Consider the following 9,903-nt stretch of genomic DNA (forward strand, 5'->3'; position numbering starts at 1 on the left):
TTTGGGGGGTGGGGGGTGGGGTCTCTAAAATATTGACAATATGTTATGCATTTCTATTTTTCTGTGTCTTCATCATCATGGATCATGCGTAAAACCAAGTTATCACTGATGCATGAGTCATACATGAGGATCACTAACTCACTTTTAATAAAGATACCGGCATGCATGCAGTTCTTGCCTTCACCATCGAAGCGTGGCGGCGCAACCAGAAAAAAACAAACTGAAAAAAAACAAACTCTTAGTCCCACTCAGTCTGCGCGCCAAAACGCCATTATTCATTTCTATTTTACAGATAGCTATGTCAAAAAGAAAAAAGGGGAGCTTAGTCGCAAATTTTGGATTTACTAAAAAAAAAATCTAAGTAAATCGAAGAGCAACCAGAGCAAGAGGGGTCTTCTACAACCGACGCTGATGCCACCACACTCGCTGGGAGTGCTGAACCACTTGGCGAGCCAGCCAGAGAGGCGGCTGAGGAGATGAAGCACCAGGCAAAACGCGGGAAAAGCTTTGTACAACAAGCAGGACACACCTTCCCACCTCATCTGAGTGAGAGGGGGGTTTCTGCAATTAATAACACTGATAGCAAGACCCGCAATACTATAGGTTGTGTGAAAAGAGCCTCTCGTCACTCCTTTTTGTGGCTCTTAATGGACCCCTTTTGGAGAGATTCGACCCAACGTCCCTTATCGCATCTCGGATGAAATCAGGCCATCGCCAGTCCACATCGTGGGCGTCTGGACGAACAGTAAAGGCAGCTGATCCCAGGCCTCCGTGGTCGCTTCTGTTTTAAGGTGAGGGTCATTCCCAATGAACTGTGTTATTCGCTGTTGGCCCTGTAGTGCATGTGATGGGTGTTGATGAGGACTGGATCCCTGGTAGGCAGCCTGGCCTGATTCTCTTGGTATTTACAATGCTCGTGCATGTGTGTGTTGTTATAGGCCGGTTTGTTGATACCTGACCCTCGCATTTGATGGCTTAATTGTACCCAGAAATGGTTGTGCTCATCTGTATGTGATGGGCGACTTTAACTGTTGTTGATGAGGACTCAGTCCCTCGTAGGCGGGCTGGCATGCTCTGTTTTTGATTTCATGTTCACGCATTTGTGTGTTTTTTGGCCGTTTTGCTGTCTGACCTATCCATGGCTTATTTGTGCCGAGGAACTATGCAGAGTATACTGTGCCCTGCTTTAGTTGGCCGTATCGTAGCACACTGGGATGTTTGGTTTTGATGCCTGTTTGATGTGGTCATTAACCACTAACTACTCACTCATAAACTACTCACCTCTTCAGACTTCATCTGTGATTTATGATGTTTGTTTTTCTTTCCCTTTTGTATCTGTCCAAGTGGGAGAGTACTGCTGGCGTCGTGTGCGGCTGCCGCTTCTCCCTCTCGTAGCCCCCCTTCCCATCCACCCCTGAATGTCTGTGTTATGTTTATCTGTTGTCTTGTTTCACCCCGGTTAATGTAAAGTGACTTTGAGTGTTAGAAAAGCGCTATATAAGTTTAATGTATTGTTATTATTATTACTACTACTACTATCGGCTGCTCCTGTTAGGGGTCACCACAGCGGATCATCCGTTTCCGTCTCTTCCTGTCTTCTGCATCTTCCTCTGTCACACCAGCCACCTGCATGTCCTCCCTCACCACATCCATAAACCTCCTCTTTGGCCTTCCTCTTTTCCTCTTCCCTGGCAGCTCCATATTCAGCATCCTTCTCCCAATATACCCAGCATCTCTCCTCCACACATGTCCAAGCCATCTCAGTCTTGCCTCTCTTGCTTTGTCTCCAAACCGTCCAACTTGAGCAGTCCTTCTAATATAATTGTTCCTAATCCTGTCCTTCTTCGTCACTCCCAGGGAAATCTTAGCATCTCCAACCCTGCCACCTCCGCCTCCGCCTCCTGTCTTTTCATCAGTGCCACTGTCTCCAAACCATGTAGCATAGCTGGTCTCACTACCATCTTGTAAACCTTCTCTTTAACTCTTGCTGATACCCTTCTGTCACAAATCACTCCTGACACTCTTCTCCACCCACTCCACCCTGCCTGCACTCTCTTCTTCACCTCTCTTCTGCACTCCCCATTACTTTTGACAGTTGACTCCAAGTATTTAAACTCATATGCCTTCGTCACCTCCACTCCTTGCTTCCTCACCATTCCACTGTCCTCCCTCTCATTCACACATAGGTATTCTGTCTGGCTCCTACTGACTTTCATTCCTCTTCTCTCCAGTGCATACCTCCACCTCTCCAGGCTCTCCTCAACCTGCACCCTACTCTCGCTACAGATCACAATGTCATCCGCGAACATCATCGTCCATGGAGACTCCTGCCTGATCTTGTCCGTCAACCTGTCCATCACCATTGCAAACAAGAAAGGGCTCAGAGCTGATCCTTGATGTAATCCCACCTCCACCTTGAACCCATCTGTCATTCCAAATGCACACCTCACCATTGTCACACTTCCCTCATACGTATCCTGCACCACTCCTACATACTTCTCTACAACTCCCGACTTCCTCATACAATACCACACCTCCTCTCTCGGCACCCTGTCATAAGCTTTCTCTAAATCCACAAAGACACAATGTAACTTTACTTCTCCATCAACATTCTCAAAGCAAACATCACATCTGTGGTGCTCTTTCATGGCATGAAACCATACTGCTGCTCGCTGATCATCACCTTTCCTCTTAACCTAGCTTCTATTACTCTTTCCCATATCTTCATACTGTGGCTGATCAACTTTATACCTCTGTAGTTGTTACAGTTCTGCACATCGCCCTTGTTCTTGAAAAGCGGTACCAGTATGCTTCTTCTCCACTCCTCAGACATCCTCTCACTTTCCAAGATTGTGTTAAACAATCTAGTTAAAAACCCCACTGCCATCTCTCCTAAACACCTCCATGCCTCCACAGGTATGTCATCAGGACCAACTGCCTTTCCACTCTTCATCCTCTTCATAGCTGCCCTCACTTCCTCCTTGCTAATCCACTGCACTTCCTGATTCACCATCCCCACATTATCCAACCTTCTCTCTCTCTCATTTTCTTCATTCATCAGCCTCTCAAAGTACTCCTTCCACCTTCTCAGCATACTCTCCTCGCTTGTCAGCACATTTCCATCTCTATCCTTGATCGCCCTAACTTGCAGCACATCCTTCCCAGCTCGGTCCCTCTGTTTAGCCAATCGGTACAAGTCCCTTTCTCCTTCCTTAGTGTCTAACCTCTCATACAACTCACCATACGCCTTTTGCTTTGCCTTTGCCACCTCTCTCTTCACTTTACGCTGCATAATGATGTGGTCATTAACTGATTATGTTGTATTATGTGTTGCTGTTGTTGAACGCATGGTTCACCTTATCCAGGCAATGTGGAACTACAAAACAATAAAGGCAGTCCACATTACACGAGTCTAAATACATTTATTTTGAGTGTTTTCAATGTACAGATCGCTGATAGATTGCTTTGTTACGGCTCTTGTTTACATGTTTTTACATGCCTAACAGAGCGCGCTCCTAACAAGATGGCGCCCCCGTCGCAACATGCAATGCGGGTGAGGTACCTTCACATTCCCTGTCATAGACCCCGTTTACACTTGGTTTTAAAATGCGTTTTTGTTTGGGGGTTTTTTTGCGATCGTATGACAAGTGGACAGCGCTAAATACGAGCGTAAGAGACCACCAAAACATTTTGTGAACCGGTTACTCGAACCACTTGCCGAGGTGGTCTGGGACGCATTTGACCACATATCTTTTGTAGTATAAACACTAAGGGGCCCTGATGCGTCCCGGACAAGGACGTAACAGGAAATCATCATCATAATCATCTTCTTCTTCCTCCTTCTTCTTCGTAACGGAATCTGATCAGTGGTCAGCAGGACGCATTTGGAGACGCATAATTGACACAGGTGAAAACGGCGATCGCTGTCCACTTCTGATCCGAGCGCCCCAAACGCAATTTAAAACCAAGTGTAAACGGGGTCACAGTCGGCGCTTTCTTTGAGGCACGCGCAAAAAAAAAGAAAAAAAGAAAGAAGTGAGCTCCCCGAAAGCAATGGTGCCATGGTACAGTTCGCACAAAGATACTATCTTTTTTCTTTCTTTTTTTTTATTTAACAACAATTTCAAATGTGCAAACAACATGGCAATGACATTTCCATATTAGAACAATAGGACCAGGTGCATACAAAGAAAGGATGAAAATGCCTGCCTTAAATATGATTTAATTGGCAATCATAACATATCTAAATCTATAACGAAAGCAATCTCCAAATCTGTTATATGTTTAATCATAGGAATTTTAACATTGTCTACTCCTATCACCCCTTGTCTCCCACAGCTTTTAGTCGGAGGCTGTGATTTTAATGACGTCAAAATCCCAAACAAAACAATCAGAGATATGTTTAATAACGCTTCATACCCTGTGGTATCTTACAGAAACTCAGTATTACAAGTCTACTCGAAAAGAACTATTCACACGTTATGAACTAAATATCTTAAATTACCCATAAATCCCAAAGCAAAGGAAATCCATTTTAAATGGAGTGTATCCATCCAGTGAATTGTTATGACAGCGATTTGGAATTGAAACCAATAATTGTGTATTTTGTGATGGTACTGAAATGACTGACCATTTATTTTCCCAATGTGTGTATGCAGAAACGTTATGGCTTGATGTACATGACTGGCTTTACCCAAGGCTCCCGCATCAAGTTGGATAAGCGGTTTGGATAATGGATGGACATTGTTTGTGGACTCGTCATGGACAGCAGCAAAGGTGACTTTTTGGTCAACAACATTCTTATTTTTGGGAAATTTTACACACACAAATCAAAATGTATGAAAGTGAAACCCAACTTTTGTGTATTTCACCGTTTCTTGCTCATACAAAGGCCCTTAAAGTTATGAAAAATAAAAATGCAGTGAAACGTTTTATTATAATAGAAGAATATAATTTACAAATAAAAGCCTTAGCCTCGTTAAAAAAAAATTATGTACATATTGGTGTTATTTAAACCGCACACTGTTATCTTGTTGTGCTGAATGTGGGCAGTGCAGGATGTGCCGCACACGGAAACCAGTTTGCTGGTGTGTGGTCCAGTTGAGCGGTTCTGGTTGTCGACATGAGCAGTTGGAGGTTTTGCGATGGGAAAATGTGCTCTGTAGCCCAGAGGAAGAGGAATAAATGTTTTCACTTAATTGTCTCGCTTGTACATGTTATCATAGTGTCATAGACAAATACGGAGGAAGGTCATCGGTGTACAAGTTATATTTGTATGCCGCGAGATATGAATTGATGTTATTAATAAATGTCCCATTTGCTCAGTGCCTGTCTCCTGACTCACTGCCAGTCAGACTCAGGCAGCCTCTCTCTTCTGGGGCCATTTGTAGTTTTCATGAGCAATGTTGTACAATACCAGCTGTTTTTTTTTAAAATTAATATTATTATTATTATTATTATTGACACACATTCAAAAAAACATACAATAACTCGTAAAGGAAACATAAGCCATATAACAGGACACAATATTTCCATTATCAATACAAATGTAGACAGAATACATAAATAAAAAACAAAATAACATGAAATAAAATAGGGGGATCTAGAAAAGGTACATATATAAGTATACCGATAAATACCACACATCAGCTTGAGGTGGAGAGGGGGGAATCACTGAGCGAATTACACCGGGGGGGGGGGGGTTAGGTGGCCAGATGGAGAGAGCCAGGTAACAATAACATACATACTACATCCATTATCCAAACCGCTTATCCTGCTCTCGCGGGGATGCTGGAGCCTATCCCAGCAGTCATTGGGCAGCAGGCGGGGAGACACCCTGGACAGGTCACCAGGCCATCACACGGCCTAATAAATACAATTAGTCAAAAAAGATAGCTATCCAAAGCCATTACAATCCACACTACACTACAATAACATGCAACAATATTATTTGTTCCTTGCTACTGTGCAATTTAGTTGTTTTGACAGAACTATGGCCTCATCTGTATACTTTCCAAATTCTCTTGGATAGGCTTCAAGAATACGTAACGACTGACAGTCAGTTCGGTTTTAAAAATAAACATGGCACAGATTTGTGCATCTATTTACTGAAGGAAGGTGTTAGTAAGTACAGAAGACATACCACTACAGTATTTACGTGTTTTCTGGGAGCGTCAAAAGCTTTTGACCGAGTTAATCACGGTAAATTGTTTATTAAACTACAAGAGCGAGGGGTCCCGTCTTATTTGATAAGGATCTTGCACTTTGGGTAGTCACATTAAACCATGCAACTCAGATGGGGTAAGTATGTGTATATCTGCATCCTTCCTAGTGACCAGTGGGGTCTGACAAGGTGGAATACCGTCGCCTGTTCTCTTCAGTGTGTAAATGGACGATCTTTCTAAAAAGTTAAGAGTGTTAAGACCGGCTGTATGGCGGGGGATAGCCTTATTGACCATCTGATGTACGCTGATGACTTTGTCGTCCTGTCTCCTTATAGTGCTGGCCTACAGCAACTGCTCAGAGTCTGCTCAGGTTATGGTGTGCAGCATGACGTTACATTTCACTCTAAAAAGAGAGTTGTCATGATTGCTAAAGCCAAGGAGGATGAGAAGCAAAATGTTCTTCCATTCCTCATGGCAGACCAAGCGCTAAATGTGGTGAACAAAGTAAGATATCTGGGTCACATCATCAGGAATGATCTACAGTGCGTCCAGAAAGTATTCACACCCCTTCACTTTCCCCACATTTTGTTATGTTACAGCCTTATTCCAAAACAGATTAAATTCCTTTTTTTCTCTCTCATCAATCTACACACAATACCCCATAATGACAAAGCGAAAAAGGTTTTGTAGAAATTTTTGCAAATTTATTAAAAATAAAAAACTAAAATATTGCATGTACTTAGTAAGTATTCACACCCTTTACTCAGTACTTGGTTGAGGCACCCTTGGCAGCGATTACAGCCTCAAGTCTTCATGGGTATGAAGCTACAAGCTTGGCACACCTATATTTGGGGTATTTCTCCCATTCTTCTCTACAAATCCTCTCGAGCTCTGTAAGGTTAGATGGGGAGCGTCGCTGCACAGCTATTTTCAGGTCTTTCCAGAGATGTTCAATGGGGTTCAAGTCTGGGCTCTGGTTGAGCCACTCAAGGACATTCACAGACTTGTCCCGAAGCCACTCCTTCGTTGTCTTGGCTCTGTGCTTAGGGTCGTTGTCATGTTGAAAGCTAAACCTTCGCCCCAGTCTGAGGTCCTGAGCGCTCTGGAGCAGGTTTTCATCAAGGATCTCTCTGTACTTTGCTCCTTTCATCTTTCCCTCGATCCTGACTAGTCTCCCAGTTCCTGCCGCTGAAAAACATCCCCACAGCATGATGCTGCCACCACCATGCTTCACTGTAGGGATGGTATTAGCAAGGTGATGAGAGGTGCCTGGTTTCCTCCAGACGTGACGTTTGGCATTCAGGCCAAAGAGTTCAATCTTGGTTTCATCAGACCAGAGAATCTTGTTTCTCATGGTCTGAGAGTCCTTTAGGTGCTTTTGGAATAAGGCTGTAACATAACACAATGTGGAGAAAGTGAAGGGGTATGAATACTTTCCGGATGCACTGTATGTGACGACGATGATGTGCAGCGCCACTGTTGCAAACTGTATGCACAAGCCGATATGCTGGCACGCAAATTTCCTATGCGTGCAGATGAGGTTAAAAACTGCTCTGTTTAGGGCCTGCTGTACTCCACTCTATACAGCCCACTTGTGGTGCAATTACAGCAAAGCGAAAATGGAAAAAGCTGCAGGGAGCATATAATGATGCCTTCAGACGCTCTCTCAAGCTTCCAAGCTGGACAAGTGCAAATCACGCGTTCGTGACTAGTAACGTTCCCACTTTTCATGCTGTGTCGAGGAATTTCATGTACAAATGTATGTGTTGATTAATTGATTCAAAGAATTTAATTATCATGCTGTTAACGGAGCCTACACAACGTGACACAAGGTACTCCTCTTGTTTCTGGAGACATTGGAACAGATGTATGTATAGCTTTTAATCATTGTGGGCTGATGAACTGCTGTTGTAGCTGTATTTTTGTGTTGTTGTCCTGTGTTGTATTTTTGTTGTTTTTTATATAATATGGACCTATGTGTCTGAATAAAGTAGGATTTGATTGATTCACCAAAGTTAATTTCACGCATGTGTGACCGTACCCTTACACATATTAATGCATGCTCTCTCTCTCTCTCTCTCTCTCTCTCTCTCCTAGTATGGGCCTGCAGTGATGTCGTCAGCCCGTTTCCTGACTCTGGAGGTGTATAAGTCCTGAATGGAGGGCAGGTTGGCACCAATTATTTTCTCTGCAGTTCAGACTGTCCGTTGTAGTCTGTCCTTGTCCTTTTTGGTGGCCGATCCAAGCCAGACGCTGATGGATGTGCAGAGGTCAGACTGGATTATTGCAGTGCAGAAGTGAATCAGCAGCTCCTGAGGCAGGTTGGACTTTCTGAGGTGTCGGAGTCTCTGCTGGACCTTTATGATAATTGTGTCTGTGTTGGATGCCCACCTTGGGTCCTGGGAGCTTGTGGATCCCAGACACACAGTGCTGTCGAGTATGATTTTCACATAGCGTTTCACAGTGGTATCACTTTTACACATCCTCCATAGCCAGTTTTGCCAGTTTTACCATAGCCAGCAAGACGCTGAACACTTCCTGATGAGCAGGTTGGCATCTTGCGTGGCAGCCTCCGCTATCAGCGTATGAATGTGTGTGTGTGTGTGTGTGTGTGTGTGTGTGTGTGTGTGTGTGTGTGTGTGTGAATGGATGAATGAATGTGAGGCGTACACTGTAAAGCACTTTGAGTGGTCAGTAGACTAGAAAAGCACTATATAAATGTAGTCCATTTACCATTTTACTAAACATATATGTAATCTGAGAGAGACTTAGAAACGGGGGCTGCATAGGCACATACACACACACACACACACACACACACACTCCTTGCTAAAACGACCATGGGCGGTCAAAATGATGGCCGGTTTTTAAACTCTATATTCTGTCAAGATAAATACCCAATTGAGATATTAATGCATTGCATATATTGGTTTGTCTGTTAGGAAACGACTGACACCAAAACTAACATTTTAACAACTATGATACTATTTTTAAACGATTCAAACTTCAGAGAGACATGGTCGAATTTGAATAGCAAAATTGAAAAAGTGAAAATATTACCTGAAAAACAAAACGGAAAACATATTGCTCATCTAACAAACGTAACGAGGGATTTAAAACGTGAAATGTAAAAAAAAAAAAAACCGGAAATACCCATTGAACATTGAAACAGTCACAAACAACGAGCGGAACTTAAAAACTATTAGAACGACCGTGGGCGGTCAAAATGACCGCCTGCTTTTAAACTCTATGTTCTGTCAAGATAAAGACCCAATTGAGATATTATTGCATTGCATATATTGGTTTGTCTGTTAGGAAACGACTGACACCAAAACTAACATTTTAACAACTATGATACTATTTTTAAACGATTCAAACTTCAGAGAGACATGGTCGAATTTGAATAGCAAAATTGAAAAAGTGAAAATATTACCTGAAAAACAAAACGGAAAACATATTGCTCATCTAACAAACGTAACAAGGCCTTTAAAACGTGAAATGTAAAAAAACAAAAAAAACAAAACATTGAAACAGTCACAAACAACGACCGGAACGTAAAAACTATTAGAACGACCGTGGGCGGTCAAAATGACCGCCTGTTTTTAAACTCTATATTCTGTCAAGATAAAGACCCAATTGAGATATTATTGCATTGCATATGTTAGTACGTCTGTTAAGAAACGACTGACACCAAAATTAACATTTTAACACCTGTACTACTATTTTTCAAGCAATTTAA

This window comes from Lampris incognitus, chromosome 15 (genome assembly GCF_029633865.1).
Source record: "Lampris incognitus isolate fLamInc1 chromosome 15, fLamInc1.hap2, whole genome shotgun sequence".
NCBI classification, from domain to species: Eukaryota; Metazoa; Chordata; class Actinopteri; order Lampriformes; family Lampridae; genus Lampris; species Lampris incognitus.